Genomic DNA, 18,936 nt, shown 5'->3' on the forward strand with positions numbered 1-18,936 from the left:
AAACACCTTCCTTGTGCTTTTGGAAATCTGTTTTTTCCTATTTCTGGTGTCGTTTTTCCTATTTCTGTTTTGTTTTGTATGCTTTTGCAGCATTTTTCTTATTGCTGGTGTTTTCTTAAGTTGCAGTCCGTTTGGCCTCCCAAGGCCACCGTACAGAGCAGATAAATGTTGGTTCAAAGACAGTTTTATTAGTAGATGGGAATGAGATTTGGAGAGCAGATGAATGTCAGAGGAGAATGACTGAGTCCGGAGAAGTATAGGAGATGAGTGGCTGACTGTTATCAGAGTGAACAGAGGACATACAGGCTGGGACTGGTTGATTAGGAGCAGAGTAACCAGAACAAACTGTGATCTTGAGTCACAGACAAACTAAAGTTTCTTTATTTGTTTCAAATAACACAAAGAGTTGAAAAAAATAAGGTGGCTGTTGCATAGCTACCAGCGGAGTGGGTACAACAATCTGGTTAGAGTCAAGCAGACCGACACAGTACACACAAAGAAATGATAAGGAAAGAAACAGTGTTGTTTCCATTCTTTTCTCTGCATCTCACTCAATACAAGTAAAAGATAGGTGTGGCTGTTACCTTCAGTTCAAAAATGTTTGTAGACATTGTCATTTAGAATATGAATAGAGTTTAATACAGGCTGAGGTATTTTGAATATCATTGCAGTAAAAAAGTGTTTTGTTTTCTGAATGATAATGTGATTCTGCATGATCACGTGTTGTCACATGGGTAATTCCTGTGTTTTCTAATGTATCTACAGTATGGATCAGATCCCCATTCAAGAATATCAGGGTGCGAAGATGCTTCCAAGGAAACCATTAGTTTTCTTTGTCTTGCTGTGCGTCACTACCATTGGAGTTTTTTCTAGAGCTTCATGGATTTTAACTGTGTACCAGGATTCCTTCTTCCCTCAGAATGGAAGTGTTTGTGCCTGCAACAAATGTTTAATGGAATATGACCAATGGCTTAGTGAACGTACGAAAGAATCTCCTGAGCCATTTTTATCACCCACAAACAATATCTCAGAGGATACATTTAACTGGTGGAAGGTAAATGTCAACTTTTATATTTTAGAACACGCATAATTGTGAAGTTATAATTTATATTTCAGTTGCTCTTAAGAGAGACACTTGAATTTATTGTAATTTATTTAGAATTATTTATCAGAAACACGTAATATATATATTAAATATATTTTGCTGAAAAAAGCAAAAGAAACTATACAATGTATTCGAGAAATCTGTACAGGCAAATTTATTTTGCATAACAGAGTCAAACCTTTTCCAATATCATGACTGACTTCAAAGACAATAAGTGATTGTCATCTTTTTACTCTATGTACAGTGCTAATGGGAAAAATATTTTTTTTAATAATCTATACTCTCAGATTAATCTGGTTTTACAAAATAGCTAATGAAATCAACAATTTAAGTAATTTCTAGGTGATGTGTTACAGTGTTTGTCATTCTATTCTACAAAGTTAAAAAATATACTTTTGTTATGTCAGCGCATACAGTATGACAGACGCAACTTCGGTTTCTATAATAAAATAGTGGACAAGGTGTTTCAGATCTTCCCAACCAAAGTCAATTTTACAAGATCCAGCCCTGACCTTTGCAGGACTTGTGCTGTGGTTGGGAATTCTGGCAATCTCAATGGATCACATTATGGACCACTGATAGACTTTCATGATATTGTCATAAGGTGAGAGTAAAACACAAACACAGTAAAAGCTTTAAACCTTTTAAAGTCTTCATGCATGCATTACCTCTACTTTATATGTATCAGAGAATACATGATGAATGTGTACAATATATTCTCTATCCTATTTAGAATAAACCGTGCCCCTACAAAAGGCTTTGAAAGAGATGTTGGAAACAAAACAACATACCATGTGATGTACCCACACAGTTATAGAAATTTGGACAACACCACTCATCTTTTGTTTTTTCCATTCAAAATCTATGATTTACAGTGGTTAATCCGGTTCTTTACTCAAAGGTATGTGTATTACAGACGAAATATGTTTATTTAGCTTGTATTTGGATAAAAAATTCTTAAATTTAACATTTATGATTTTGACAAATACCTGTACGGGAAAATACAGCTTGAATGTACAACTGCAAGAATCTGTTTGAATCCTGAATTTTCTATACTTTTATATACATATGACCTAAAACATCAGCTGATTTTCTAAAAATAAAAATGAATGAAGAAAAGACAACCCAAAATAACCAAATGTAATATGTAATATTACATGCAGTTATGCTCACAAGTCTACAGAGAATTATACTTTTTCTTAAAAATTATTTTACCTCTGTACACCACCACAGTGAACTGAGCAGCCTCTGTCTACACTTACATGCAGAAGTACAGAGTATGAGGCTTAATTTGAAGGGTTTAACAACAGTATTGTGTCTGTGAAGGTTCTCGGTCATCCAGGTCATCGCAGTCTAAGGAGCTTGGAAAGAAAAGCGTCTGGACTTCTTCAAGTTGCTTGAAGACATTTCACCTCTCATCCGAGAGGCTTCTTCAGTTCTAGGGTCAAATGGTGGAGAGTCCCAGATTTAAGTCCTAGGGGAGTGTCCCCCAAGAGAGTCATGAACCCCCTGTTGATCCTCTACCTAATCACACGAGCCAAGGTGTGTGTTACGGCCTCTGGCCTCAGGTGGCCCCGCCTTCCTCTATGGAAATCACAGTGTTCCAGGACTCACGGGGGATTGGCTGGCCCCGGACCTATGCCCGCCTCAACTACATGCAGACCAGAGTGTGCCAGACCACTCACACCATTGGCTGCTGCAGGAGCCTTGAACATGACGGACCAACTGACCAACTGATTGTCTGCACCTGGGAGGATAAAAGGCTGATGATCCTTCACTCTATGGGGAACTGCTGCTCTGAAGTGAACATGCAGTGTCCTCCTCGTCTGCTTTGCATGTGAAGCTCGTGTGTTAAAAACCTGTTTGCTGTGTTGAACCTGGTATACAGCTGACCCTAGTTTTACTAGAGTCTTGTTTGATTTGAACTGTGTTTGTAACCTCTGATATTCAGCCGACCTTAGTTTTATAAGAGTCTTGTGTTTGCTGGCTCACCTTAGTTAACCCTTAGCTTTTATTTTGTGTCCCGCCAGCCTACCTTAGTTAATCCTTAGTTTTATTCTTGCCTGTTCTTTTATTGTGTATTAATTGTTTGCCCAGCGGTCTGTTGAACAGCCCTGTCGGTTTTCTGTTTAAAGTTTGTTATTAAAACCCTTCTTTACTCAGTTTGTGTTCGGGGCTTGTGTATGTTACTCCTCCCTGACGCCTAGCAGAGGGGTCGTAACATAAGTGGGGGCTCGTCCGGGATCCCCCATAGGGGTCTTTGTTCCTAGGAGGGGGAGAAAAAAAAAAGAAAGGGGATGTTTGTTTTAGAGTAGCTTTATCACTTTAGGCGCTATGTCGGCTGCGTTTTGTTTACAGCACTTTATAGATGCCCCATCTATTGAGATTATTGATAGTTGTCATAAGATTGATTTGCTGCAAATTGTGGATCACTTTCAGCTGCAGGTTTCAAAACCCTTCGTAAGCGTGATTTAAAAGCTTTAGTGGTGGACAAGTTGGTGGAAGCTGGTGTGATTCAAGCGCCTGTTTTGCCTGTGGTCTCTGGTGTGCCAAGCCAAGCTGCCGTAGTTGAAGAGGGCCAAAATGGTTCTTGTGGGGATGGTGAGGGGGATGAGCGGGGAAAAACGCCGCGCACGCTTCCTCGCTATGATCCACTCTCTTCTGGGAGTTCAGAAGGCAGAGAAGGAGCTCGGCTGAAGGTGCGGCTGGCACGTCTCCAATTGGAGGCTGAGGAGAAGGCCCAGAACAGGCGGGCTCAGTTAGAGCTTGAAATAAGAAGGCTGGAGATAGAGGCAGACAAAGCCATTAAGCTGCGAAAGCTTGAGCTGGAGTCTCAGGCTCAAGCCTCATCTGTCTCTGCTGACAATTCCGGTCCCACCTCCTCGTCCGCGTCTGCTTTTAAAATCGATAAGTGCATTTCTTTAGTGCCCACTTTTAGAGAAACTGAGGTTGATACATACTTTGCAGCATTTGAGCGTATCGCTGGGGCGTTGCAGTGGCCTAGTGATATTTGGCCTCTTTGTTACAGTGCAAACTGTCCGGCAGAGCCCAAGAGGTGGTGGCTGCGCTTTCTTTAAAGGACAGTTTAGATTACTCGTGTGTTAAAACAGCTGTTTTGCAGGCATATGAGTTAGTCCCCGAAGCCTATAGGCAGAGGTTTCGCCAGCAAAATATATTGCCAACCCAAACTTATGTGGAGTTTGCTAGAGAAAAGGGATTCTCTTTGATAAGTGGTGTGTTGCTTCAAAGCGGTGACTATGACGCACTCTTGTAATTAGTTTTGTTAGAGGATTTTAAGAAATGCATTCCTGAGCGTATTGTGCTATATTTAAATGAACAGAAGGTGACTTCTCTCGCATCTGCTGCTGTTCTTGCTGATGAGTTCGTGCTCACTCATAAAGCCTCGTTTACTGGCAGTGAGAAGCCACGGGTTAGCACTGTGCAACACCCCCCACACGGCTAAAGTGTCTGGTTCCAGGAAAACCGTGAATGTTTTTACTGTCATAAAACTGGCCATGTGATTGCTGACTGTTTAGCCTTAAACGCAAATCGTCAAATGCTCAGCAACCAAAAGGGTGGGTTTTGTAAAAGCTGAGGCCCGTAATGAGGTCCATGGTTGTGGTGGTAAGGTGCGGACCCCTGTTTTGAACCATTCATTTTGATGGCTCAATATCGCTAACAGACAATCCATGTGAGTTAAAACCTGTGCGTATTTTAAGGGACACTGGAGGTTCTCAAACTGTCATCCTCTCAAGTGTTTTACCTTTTTCTGCTGACAGTGAATGTGGTTTTAATTCTGTTCTCTGGGGGATAGAAATGGGTTACGCTCCCAGACCTGTTCACAGAGTTTTATAAAATCAAAACTTGTTACAGGATTTTTCCTGTTGCTGTTTGCCCGGCTTTGCCAATAGAGGGTGTGGCCATGTTGTTGGGCAATGATATTGCGGGAGGGTTAGTGCTCCCTCGTCTGGAGGTTTTAGATAACCCCCTGAATCAGAAAACCTCTGATGTTTCCATGCACCCTGGGCTGTATCCAGCCTGTGCGATTACTCGAGCACAAGCTCGTAAAGATACTGATGTTGACCTCTCTGATTCGGTGATGATGTCTTCATTTTCTGAGGAGAATGATGTACCAACTAACAGAAACAATGTTTTGTCACCCCCGGACTCAGTGGAACCTGAGGAGCCTGATCCATTTCAAAGGTCTCTTCGCTGCCCTTGACTAGAGACCAGCTGTCAGCAGCTCAATTAGCTGATGAAACACTGCAGAGCTGTTTCAAACGTCACGGTAAGTGCTGAGCAAGTCAAGAAAGAGCAACAAGCCTATTTTGTAGAACATGATGTTCTAATCGTCAGTGGTCTCCACCAGGTGCAGCAGGTGCAGAATGGAGTAAAGTCAAGCAGATTGTCGTGCCCTCTGTGTACCGGCAGAAAATCCTGGCTCTTGCCCATGAAAGCCAGTGGTCAGGACACTTGGGCATCACTAAAACGTACCAGCTACTATTAAAGCATTTCTTTTGGCCTGGTATGAAGCGTGATGTTTCTAAATTTTGCCGCAGTTGCCATGTATGTCAGATTGCAGGTAAACCTAATCAGGTCATTCCCCCAGCTCCGTTGTGTCCCATTCCTGTAGTGGATCAGCCATTTGACCATGTCATAGTAGACTGTGTGGGTCCACTACCTAGAACAAAATCAGGAAAGCAATACCTTCTCACGATCATGTGTGCGGCTACTCGTTTCCCCGAGGCTGTCCCCTTACATAAAGTTACAGCAAAATCAGTTGTTAAGGCGTTGACAACCTTTTTTTCAGTGTTTGGCCTGCCAAAGGTCATACAGACTGACCAGGGCTCAAACTTTCAGTCTAGGTTATTCAAACAAGTGGCTAGCACTCTAGGTGTCAAGCATGTTGTGTCCTCTGCTTATCATCCTGAATCGCAAGGTGCATTAGGCGGTGGCATCAGACCTTAAAGCGATGCTACGCAAATACTGCCTAGAGTCTGAAAAGAGCTGGGATGAGGGAATTCCATTTGTGTTATTTGCTGCCCGTGATGCTGTTCAAGAGTCACTTGGTTTTAGTCCTTCTGAGCTCGTATTTGGCCATAGGCCACGCGGACCCCTCAAAGCTCTGAAAGAGGCATTTTTGAGCCCACATGGGGTTTCCAAAGTAAATGTAAGCAGGTATGTAAAACACTTCCGTGAGCGTTTGAACCAAGCCAACGCTCTGGCTAAACAGCACCTTGCCATTTCACAGGGAAAGATGAAACGCCATTATGATAAGGCTTCTGTTAAAAGAACCTTTCAGGTGGGTGACCAGGTTCTTGTGCTCTTGCCTGTTCCAGGCTCAGCCTTGTCTGCTAGGTATAGCGGTCCCTTTAAAGTCTGTGAAAAGAGAGGGGAGACTGATTATGTAATTTGCACTCCCGACCGCAGACGCAAAACACGCGTCTGCCACATAAACATGTTGAAATTATACCACCCTCGGTCAACACCAGAGCCTGCTGGGGTCTGTGCTCCTATTGTAGCCTCAAGCCACCTAGAGGAAGGAGGGGTGGACGAGGTTGATGGGTTAAAGCTAAGTTATCCCACCTGTTCTAGACCCCGTCTGTCTAACTCAGAAATGCTGAAAGCGTTGCCGAGTTTGCTCGAGCATCTGTCTTTAGAGCAGCAAGAAGACATAACTGTCTTGATTGGTGAATACACCTGTTTATTCGGGGATGTGCCAACTCGCACTACAGTGCTAGAGCATGATATTGATGTCCAGGGAGCTAAACCTATTAAGCAGCATCCTTATCGAGCCAGCCCCCATAAACGCTTGCTCATGAGACAGGAGGCTGACTATTTGCTGCAAAATGGCTTAGCGAAGCCCAGTCAAAGCCCCTGGAGCTCACCTTGTATAGTGGAATCTAAGCCAGATGGCTCACCCCGTTTTATTACAGACTTCCGGAAGGTGAACTCTGTGACTGTGGCTGACTCACATCCTCTCCCAAGAGTTGAGGATTGTGTGGACAGTATTGGGACTGCTCAGTACGTCACCAAGTTAGATCTTCTTAAAGGTTACTGGCAGGTCCCTTTAACTGAACGTGCCTCTAACATCTCTGCCTTTGTGACACCTGATGAGTTTCTACAGTACACAGTCATGGCATTCGGCATGTGTAACGCTCCTGCCACCTTCCAGCGGCTGGTAAATAAAGTCCTCCGTGGCCTGTCCAACTGCAGTGCCTACCTAGATGATCTAGTGATTTACACTGAAACGTGGCAAGATCATTTGGGAACTTTACGCCAGGTATTTCACCGTTTGGCTCAAGCTACTCTAACTCTCAACTTAGCTAAGTGTGAGTTTGCCAAAGCTACAGTGACGTACTTAGGCAGGGAGGTGGGACGTGGACAGGTCCGGCCCATTGATGCCAAAGTGGCAGTGATTAAAGAGTTTCCCACACCTACCACCAGGCGTGAGTTGCGTAGGTTTCTAGGGATGGTGGGCTACTACAGAAACTTTTGTAAAAATTTCTCCTCTGTAGTCAAGCCATTGACTGACCTACTCAGCCCAAAGGTTGAGTTTATATGGTCAAGTGAGTGTCAAGATGCTTTTGAGAGTGCGAAAGCCCTCCTCTGCCACACTCCTGTGTTAGCTGCACCTGATTTGACGCGACCATTCAAGCTTGAGGTTGATGCCAGTGCTGTTGGGGCTGGGGCAGTGCTGTTGCAAGAAGACTTGCAGGGTTTGGACCACCCGTTTGTTACTTTTCCGCAAGTTCAATAAAAATCAGTTAAACTACTCCACCATTGAAAAGGAGACCCTGGCTTTGTTGTTGGCTCTTCAGCACTTTCACGTATACCTGGGGTCCAGCATGTTACCTCTTGTTGTGTACACTGACCACAACCCACTCGTGTTCCTTGCTCGCATGTTTAATCATAACCAGCGCCTTATGCGCTGGGCTCTGTTGTTGCAGGAATACAACTTAAGCATTCACCACAAAAGGGGTCTGAAAATGTTTTAGCTGATGGTCTGTCCCGGTTGTAAACAGGTATTGCTGTGTTTGTTCTTTGTTTTTTTGTTCACACTCTGTAATGTCTGCTTCTGCCCAACATAGTTGGTATTTTTAAGGAGGGGTGTTACGGCCTCTGGCCTCAGGTGGCCCCGCCTTCCTCTATAAATCACAGTGTTCCAGGACTCACGGGGATTGGCTGGCCCCGGACCTATGCCCGCCTCAACTACATGCAGACCAGAGTGTGCCAGACCACTCACACCATTGGCTGCTGCAGGAGCCTTGAACATGACGGACCAACTGACCAACTGATTGTCTGCACCTGGGAGGATAAAGGCTGATGATCCTTCACTCTATGGGGAACTGCTGCTCTGAAGTGAACATGCAGTGTCCTCCTCGTCTGCTTTGCATGTGAAGCTCGTGTGTTAAAAACCTGTTTGCTGTGTTGAACCTGGTATACAGCTGACCCTAGTTTTACTAGAGTCTTGTTTGATTTGAACTGTGTTTGTAACCTCTGATATTCAGCCGACCTTAGTTTTATAAGAGTCTTGTGTTTGCTGGCTCACCTTAGTTAACCCTTAGCTTTTATTTTGTGTCCCGCCAGCCTACCTTAGTTAATCCTTAGTTTTATTCTTGCCTGTTCTTTTATTGTGTATTAATTGTTTGCCCAGCGGTCTGTTGAACAGCCCTGTCGGTTTTCTGTTTAAAGTTTGTTATTAAAACCCTTCTTTACTCAGTTTGTGTTCGGGGCTTGTGTATGTTACTCCTCCCCTGACGCCTAGCAGAGGGGGTCGTAACAGTGTGAAAACGGGTGTAGGTCATAATCAGCCAAGGTTTCTGGTGAACCCGCTGTGAAACCTAGCCCCATCCTATCACATGATTTCCTGAGGTCAACAGGCCCAGGATGTGAGGGCCTACATACAAACCTTCTGAAATGGCCTTCCCAAATCCTGAACCTCAACCATATTGAAAATCTGTAATATGAAGCAGGTCTGTAGTTGGAAACCAATTAATTTAAATGAACTATACCCCTACTGCCAAGAAGGGTGGTCAAATTAGACAAAATTATAGCAGAAGCTCGTGATTGCTGTCAAAAGCATCTGCTCATCCAACTTGCAATATTATAATACTATAATTATAATGTCATAAATTATAATATTAGTAGTGGTGTGTTATCTAAAATTTTACCCGATATGTATTCTTTTAAAACTGTGAAATAGAGAAAATCCCAAAATAAATGCAAACTTCTGTATCTAATTCTTGTTTTTCAAAATCATTAAAGATGTATACTATACAATCATTCCACCTTGGAAAAAGAACAGTTCAGCAGGGGCGGAGCTAGAGAAATTTTCTTCGGGTGGCAAGAGGGTGGCAAAGTAATCAAATGATTCAAATGCAGTAATTAAACACTTTTTTCATATAAATATAGTCTATAACTTAATTATTTTCTGTAGCCCACATAATTAAACACTTTAGTTACATAAGACATGTAAATTTTTATTGTATGTACTGTATAGCCTCTATAATAAGTAAATATGTAGCCCAAAAAGTATAAAATCCAGAAAGCTACACAACATGGGGCGATTCATTTACAAACACAAGTCTAACTTAAGTTTCACACTGTTATTTGTTAGAAAAAGAATCAAATTGTTACATGCTTAATTTAAACAAAATGTCAGAAATCTGCAATGTGAAGAACAAAAATTTAAACCTAATTTTTCATGATTTGTTGGATTAAACCTCTGAGGTCCGAAATACAACTGGCCATTTTTGACTCCTTTTGATTTTACATTTGTATTTCACCCTCAAATTGTTTCATTTTATTTTTTCCCCTTGCCTTGTTTGGTATCATTCTTTTCAGCTCAACCTCACGTGTCTGAATTTAGTTGATTTTTTATTGACATACTGTATTAATATTACTGATCTGAACTCACACAAAATACTTAAAATCTAGTAGTATTTTTTACTGTAAAAAAAACCCCACAGACATTTTGAGTCAATTATTATTTTTATAACTTGAAATGCAAATATAAATTGTACATTTTAAAAACTTATGCACACATTTTGTAAACATATACAACTATTTATCTAAAAAATGCAGCCAATACACCTGCCTTTTTTTGTTTTCTTTTAATTTTGTACAACCATTTAAAAATATTACTAAAACTAAAATGAGAGAAAAATCAGGTGTCACAAAAAGATATACCACAAATGATGTGTGCCAGTAAAAAATATTGTTGATCCACCAAAAGACAGAGGAGAACATCACAGGGATAAACCTGCAGGCCTGACAACAGGAGGTGTATCACTCCTCTGGTTTTCTACTTAGTGACAGTGTTTACATTGCAAATCTGCCTTTGTGACATTCATTAGTGCCCTCACTGACACACAAAACAAAACAACGACTACACAACAGACTAACTACACAAGACAACACACCGCACTAACTATACACTCCACGCTAAACGTCACAAATCTCCCACATTTAAAAACTCTCTCTCTCTCTCTCTCACTCGCTCGCTCTGTCTCCCTGCGTTACCTTCACTCCCCAAACTCTCCCCTCTTCCTAAACAACCAAATCCTACCTGACTTTTTTTTTTTAAATTGGTCTACATGGTACATTTTTCCACCGACAGGAAAGAGGTGGCTTTTTTTTTTCTTTCTTTACCGTGTTTGCGCTGTCTTTAGATAACTCTTTAAAAAACAAAAACAAAACGTGAGGACAGTATTTAGACAAAAACAAAGCTTATAGATTTTTTTAATCATAATTCTAGATTTACTGGCATGTGATTAAAATTTAAAAACCGGTGTATACTTTGAAGTCCGAACTTTCAACACAGGCTTGAATAGAGACTCAGCGTGGCTGCAGCTTGTTGCTGTGTCAGCTTAAATCAGTCATGTGATTTGGAGGTGCAGCGTGTCCGTGGATCCCAGAGGGTTAATAACACTCACCTTCATTTCATTTCCACAGTGTAACATCCAACCACCTGTTTGAAATCTGAAATTCCCATGGTGTTCTTCAAAATGTGCTCTGGCACAATCATAGGCATCAGTTTCTACTGAAAACAAGAAAAAAGCCGGTCCTGCTATGGGCTGAACCATTTGTAAATGGTGGAGGGGGGTAACAATATGCAATATATTCAGTTTTAGCATTTATATTTACTGTTAACTGTAACTACACTCAAAGTGTTAATGCTATCTTATTTTAATAAACAACACTGTCATATGCAAAACTAGGGTGGCACTTGGGGTGGCAAGGGATTATTTTAGGGTGGCACTTGCCACCCCATGCCACCCTTCTAGATCCACCCCTGCAGTTCAGAGAAAACAAAAGCCCAAACTTACCATGGGATTCATGACCATGATGGGTGTGTGTAAACGAATGAGAAAACAAACAAACAACAGGCTCCAACACATTTTGAAGTGTAGTTGTATTTTGAAGTTTGAACTTATCCCGTGGTATATTCAACAGGCAAGAAGAAACTGCTAAATCGGGTTTAAACTCTAACAAGGATTTGGTGAGTAGTATGACTTAGAATAGATTCAGATTATGATATGTTATTAAGTAAGAATAGTATTTTTTTTAACTGTCACACTGAAGTCTAATATTAACCTTTAACAGGTGATGATCCTTAGTCCAGCTTTCATGAAATATGTCCATCAGGTCTGGCTAAAACAGAAGGGCAGGTATCCATCCACTGGCTTTATTACTTTGGTCCTAAGCCTGCACATGTGTGATGAGGTAGGTTCATGAAGCAGATACCATAATTCATAATTACCCGTTAATAATTAGGTCCATTGGTGTTAAATGAGAGCACAGACATGATTTCTAACTTAAACACCCTTTCCAAAGGTTACATCTCACACTCTTGTAATAAGTCATTTCCTATTATAAAAACAGCATTGAATGGGATTGAAACTGACTGGGAAACTGAACTACAAATCAACATTCTGTATGCTTTCTGGAAAGAGACTCTGAGTGCTGTTAACTTGTACTTCAGTTGTGCCAGACTCTTTTAAAAAACAGTTTACATATTGCATTATTTTTGTGTCTCTATTCTTAGTGCACGTAAAAAATAATTTGCAATAGCAAATGTTGCATTTTGAAGTGAAAATTATTTCCAAATTATCCATTTTCGGTTATTATGTTTAATTATTTTATTGTAAAATATATACTTTTTCAAGACCACTTTTGGTTTTAATCTCGTTTAAACCAAACCACTCCACTGGATTTAGCTACATTCTGGACAGTGTTTCCAGAATGCAGTAGCTAGTGAGCTGATTGGAGACCACAACAGCCAATCAGAATTTTTGAATCAGAATACAAGTCTGTGATTGGTTGGCTTTGTGGCGCACTTATAACGGAGTACAGAGAGTTGAGCGTGCGTGGAGCAGAGATGTTTTGAGCACAAACGACACACTGAGAACAGGTCCACAGATGTCTGTCAGCACACAGAGCAGAGATATGAGCAAGAGCAAATGCCAACAACTAAGCGAGAGGAGCTGTTATTGTGTGTGTATATGGATAATAACACTGAAATACATTTCTTGCATGCAGCAATGAATTTTGTTTGCTCAAATTAAACTTTTCTTTGCTCAAAATAATTTTTTCCTCGAAATGCAACATTTGCCCTTGCAAAATATTTCTTTTTAATTTTTCTTTTAGAAATTTTTCAAATTTATTTCTGACATTTTGGGCTCAGTCTATCTCCTGACATAATTTTTGGTATGTCCCCTGGTGAATTAGTACATACATCCATTCAGGATAATATTATTACCTTTCCCTCTCTGATAGCTCAGAGGACTTTATTTATTTATGTTCTTGTGGAAATCATCTCTGCCTCCCTTACCGCTTGGCTGCATGACATTTTATTTCTATTGAATTGAGTTAGAGGCTGCTCATGTTTTGAATTGAAATGCAGTTTAACTGCTTTTTATTTTTTTCCAGAAATTAAAATAGCTTGAGTTTACAATATTCATGTCCATGTCTATTATTTGTTTCTGTCCCACACTAAAACCCTTTAATAAAAATAAAAAAACAAAAAACATTTGCGATTAATTGAGATCAATTAATCACAAAGCCTGTAATTAATTATTGTATAATTAATTCATGTTGTATTTATTATTTTTAAATCGAGTCCCACCCCTAATATATGTATATATATATATATATATATATATATATATATATATATATATATATATATATATATGTATATATATATATTTATATATATACATATATATATATATGTGTGTGTGTGTGTGTGTGTGCGTGCGTGCGTGCGTGCGTGCGTGTGTGTGGAAAAAAAAATCGCCAACACTACATTAAGGTAAAGCATTGTAATGAAATCTATAGTGCCTATAATCTATAATGATTATTAAGCTAAAGAGATCTGAGATTGATTATCTTCTTTTGTGCATCTCCAGGTTAGTGTGTTTGGATTTGGAGCAGACAAGAATGGAAACTGGAACCATTACTATGAGCCATTAAGAAACAAGCGTCTGCAAACTGGACAACATCCCGGAAAGCTGGAATATCAGTTCATTGTGAAACTTCATGAGCAACAGAAAATAAATTTTTTCAGAGGATGGTAATCGTTCCTCTTTTTTGTCTCTCTCAGGAGCATTAAGATAAGCAGTCCTCAAAACTTTAGAATTAAAATACTTTAGAATAGTAGATGTATATGTCTCTTCTTTGGTTGTTACTGAAAAAAATAATCAGTGGGATAAACATAAAAAAATTATTGTAAGTGGTTGCACGAAATTAAGTTATGTTTGGTTAACCTTAGTTTTTTATGTTATACCTGCACACATTTTTCTGGTAACATGAACATGACTTTTTTATGTTGTTGTTACGTTTTTCTTTCGGTCAAATATTTATAGAAACCACTTGTTTATCAAACATGAACTTTTTGTGTTAATTGTATTGGACTACTATGTGTTATATTGACAAGATTATTTTATGGTAAGCTTATTTTATTTTATAACAAATTTCTAATATATAATATATAATCTAATATATAATTGAGTGTTCAATAAATAAAACTAAATTAAGGCTGATCTTACTGTATGTACTGTACACTTTCTCTTCAATCAAAGAAATAAGCAAAACATTTTTGAACAATGACCTGTATTTTTGAAAATACTACACAGTTGTAACAATGGACTTTCAATTCAGGCTTCCAAAATATACATGAGTCATATTTGTACAATGCATCTCTTGAAAAACATTCCACAACATTCCTCAAAGTTATCTGCTGTAACCTGGATTCAACATTGTGGGGCCTTATGACATCACGCTTATGTAAAAAATAGTTTTTTAAATGTAAGAGGCATAAGGTAATATGGCAACAGGGGTGTAATTATTAAAATGACACAAAGAAGAGACTTAAAATAACATTATAACCCACAGGCACAAAACCAAGAGACCTAAACTGATTAGTATTGGCTTGCTTCTATCACTAAACATCACAATCACTAATACTAGACCATGCAATCTGTTTGTAGTGGTGCACCTTGGGAGAGAAATTGCAAACTGGTGAAATTGGTGCAAGGCACCATTTCCATTGAGAAAAATGGACATTCAAAGTTTGAATTTTTTTTTTCAAAAGAGCCATGGCTTGAAAAGTGAACACTGAACACTGCAGTAATAAAGGCCCCAAGTTGAAAAGTGCCAGAAAAATAAGTTTCAGTATGTACTGCAACTTTACCAGTGCTGGCTTAAAAGAAAGGATGGTACATATTCGAAGAGGTAAACATGTTGTTCCCACATCATAACTGGAAAACTGTTCAATCGTACAGCCTGGTCCTGAAAACCTGGGCCTTCTTTGAAAGGCTGTTCCTTTTGAGCTCCATAACCAGTTTCTATAATACCTCGAAGGTATACTTTTCCAGTGGGTAGGTGAGGTTCAAAGTGTACATTAGTCCAAACAGCACTGCAGCTGCTAGGGTATAGTTATCCAAATCCTGCCAGACTCTCTGGCCTTCAAGGACTATCCCGATGTCCTCAGGGCTGCCATTGGCATCTCTTGACTTTATGATGTAAATTCCCATGGTTTCCTTATTAGATCGTTGGATAATGGCTTCATCTGTGGCCTAGAAAATGCAGAATTCCAAAATTTAATTAAACAGAACACTGGTCAAAGAACATTATACCAAATCTTATTTTAATCTGTGTCACTATTCCAAAAAATGTTAACATTAACACATTAGGTGAACAAAAATGGATTCATTACAGCATGTCCTCAGAATGCTTAAAAAGGTAATGCATTTCTGAAGTGAAATCTCCATGCAAAGAAGCAGAATACTGTCAGAGCATAGAGAGGTGTTCAACTATGAACTCCACACATAGTTCTAATGCAGGTAAAAGAAAAAAAAAACAAAAAAAAAAAAACGCACCCATGGTAAATTGTGAAAATCCCAGGTGATTTTCAACATACTCCTGGCATAGAGTGACAAGCAGCATTTTGTTAAAATTATTATTTTCCCTAAAGTGTATACAGAAATTATTTTTTTTCTTACCTGGGCCGTGGGCTCCAGAATGTTCTGAAGTCTTCTTCTTATTTGTCCTCCTTGCCTTTTGAAGACCTTTATTAGTTTGTCAGATAGCACATCTATCTGCGAGAGTAATCTGGACTGCAGTGGCATGGTGGTAATGCACTTAAACTATGCATTTATCTAAAAAGAGAAGTTGTCACATAAAAATGCTGTCAAAATCTCAGATCTCACAAGGTTACATCCACACAAAGTTGTTATTTTTGTCAAATTACAATTTATTAGCTATGGGTCCCATGTTGCTGAGCAGTTCCATAGTTGCCCTTACTTCCATACCACCCAAAGCCTGTTTGCAACCACAGCAGTTGCCTCCTTCTGGCCATTTTGCAGTTCTGAAAATGACCCAGAAACTACATCTATTATTGTCATATACACATCAAGGTCTTTCATTAATACTTAGTTAAATTAGTTAATTTGACCTTTCCAGAAAATTTACCTTACAGAATGTGAGATAACATATGCAAATCTTCACGAGTAAATAAAATAATGTTATTAAAACCTTAACTGTAACACCTCTACGTAACAGCGCTAGAGAATTGTTCTGAAGCAACACCAATCTGCCCTTCAGCAGGGATAAGCACCATATATCGATACAGAAAAAATAAATTTAACATATTTATATTGTCATTTTTTTCTTATCTCTTTAAGCCCTCCTCTCAGTCTCTCTATAAATCAGTTAAAATAAATTGTTGGGTTTTTGTGTGTCTTTAACATGTTATCAGTACATTACATTCACTGCCCCAGAACATGAAATAAAGCCCCACGTCATGCACTTCCTCTCCTAATGAGTATTGCATAGGTGTCATGCCCTAAGTAAACCGACTTTAGTGAAGACACCCCCCCCCCCCCCAACACACACACACACACACACACACACACACACAGCCCACCCCATGGAATACTAGCTTGTTTAACTGTGTAACTAAAACATTTTAGGTACAACCAGTTAACTAAATGGACACAAGTTTGTTAGTCTGTATTCACTGAGAAAAAACAAGCGAATGTGACTGGGCACACACTGAAAAAAAGCTAATGCACATAATATTGTCCCGCAGCTTAAGCTAGCATTATCGTTAGTTAACTTAAGGAATTACTTGTTTTTTCCATTATGTTGCTCAACGGCAATTCATGAGAAAAACTTCCCCATCTAATGGATGTTCTCTTCATTTCCTCTCAAACATGTAGTTTTCAGTTTACCTCGACAAAGTAAAACTCAGCACCAAAGGTAAACAAAGCGAAGACAAAAAATGGCGGATGGCACAGTGAATTTTCCCTCGCAGAACACACCCTGGGGGGTGGAGTTTCAACAGAAAACAACTATTTTCTGTTATTTTGATATGACTGGTTTTAAAAGACTGAACATCCTTCTAAAACAAGTGAAAGGCGTGAGACTTAATTATGTTTAGACCAAAAATATAAATGATTCATGTTGGATATATTTACTGTATTTTTACTAATTTAACAACCTCATCATTGCATTAGCTTTATGCTATAGCATTACGCTTACATTAGCTTGAAGCTCAAGGTCGTCATTTTATTTAATTTCTTTTTCTGGGCTTACAAACAGGACACACAACATTTAGATAACCGTTACACTGAATCTTGGGTCTGTGTTGAGTCTTCCAGCTGCTGACTACAGAAGCTAGATTGACCTTTTAGCATGTTTATAGCGGCTGTGGCTATGTGCTGGTAATGTTACCATGTGTGCGCAGTCACATTAGCAGCAGACATGTTTCAACAAACTAGTCATATCCCGGCCCTACATTAGCTTGTTTAATGGTTAAGACACTGCAGGTACCACCACTTACTACAGACACCGATGCAAGTTTGTAATAGTCTGTTAATTTAGACTGAAAGAATATACAAACAATATTAACTCACATTATATATGTTAATTACTAATTTGCTTATCGCATAATTTCGGTTACCATTAGCTAGTTGGAGCCTAACATTGGCCTTTCATGGTTTTCGATAAACAGCCCACATACCTGTAAAATAACAACACCCCAGTAAAAGTCCACATATATAAAGGGTCTACACTCTTTCTCACTGGTCTGTTAGCTTTAAAATCTTATTTACCTTCAAGTGTAAAACTCCAGATGGTAGTAGATTTTCCAAAGCGAGAGACAAAAATGGCGGACAGTGCAGCCGATTTTTCCTTTCCAGGGGGCGGAGCTTGAGCATAAAACACGACTAACTTGTTTCTTTTCAACATGATTTGTTCTAAAAGAATGAATATTCTTAAAGAATATGTGAAAATTAAAAGACAAAGATATGTTTAGACGTGAAATTTAAATTAGTCATGCTGGATATATGAAGTAATTTTATGCAAATTCAACAACCACCCTATTGCATTTTTTTCAGTGTGTTTGCAGAGAATAAAGTCTTGTCACTACACTACCACACAAAACATGTTGTCCATTCTGTTTAGAAAATGTTTTTTCTCTTGTCTGTTGAGTTATTCTTTAACATTCTTTGTCCAGTATATCCACTATCTCTCCTCTGCACCTGTTCAAATGATTTCAATCTTGCCTCTCTAACTGCTCTACCTGAACTGTCCGTCTCATATACTCAGTTCTAATCCTGCCCTACTGTGTTTCTCCCAACATCATCCTAACATTTGAAGCTGGAGTACCCGAACAGAACCCATGGCATACATGGGAAGAACATACACTCCACACAAAAGCACAGTGGGCCACATGGTGACATGGTGGTTAGCAATTTGCCCAAAAACATGAAGATTGAAGCATAAAGGGCTTGAATCCATCTGGCCTGGGCCTTTCTTTGTGGAATTTGAACAATTCAGTAAAGACAGTGGAAAATCACACTGCCACTCCATACACCCAGACAATGAAAGATTTTGAATTCATAAAAAATATCCTTTTATTCTGCAAACTCACCACAGAGCATCATGTACCCCCAACACACTCTGTCAAGTGTAAAGTGCTGGGTTGTTTTTCAGGAATTAGGCTTGGTCCTTTAGTTCCAATGAAAGGAACTCTTGATATTTTAGCATACCAAGACACTTTGGACAATTTCATGCTTCCAAACTTTGGGGATGGCCCCTTTCTGTTCCAAAATGAATGTGCAAGCCAGTCAACCTCTTCTACACAAAACTAAGTCTTTATGGAACTTGTTTTGTGCACAGACTGCTGACCCCAACAAACACCTTTGGTGTTTTTCCAGGGGAATCAGAATGGGGACTGCAAGCTAGGCCTTCATCTCCAACATCAGTATCTCACCTCACAAATGTGTTTCTGGAAAAATGATCAACAGTTCCCCAAAAGA

General features: G+C 39.4%; 1 pseudogene; it reads left to right on the forward strand.

Annotated features, from left to right (window-relative positions):
- The window catches only part of LOC120432746, a 34,730-nt pseudogene extending 21,041 nt beyond the window's left edge, over nucleotides 1–13,689 (forward strand).
- The last annotated feature ends 5,247 nt before the right edge of the window (nucleotides 13,690–18,936 follow it).

The sequence above is a fragment of the Oreochromis aureus genome, linkage group 22, assembly GCF_013358895.1.
Source record: "Oreochromis aureus strain Israel breed Guangdong linkage group 22, ZZ_aureus, whole genome shotgun sequence".
Taxonomy (NCBI): domain Eukaryota; kingdom Metazoa; phylum Chordata; class Actinopteri; order Cichliformes; family Cichlidae; genus Oreochromis; species Oreochromis aureus.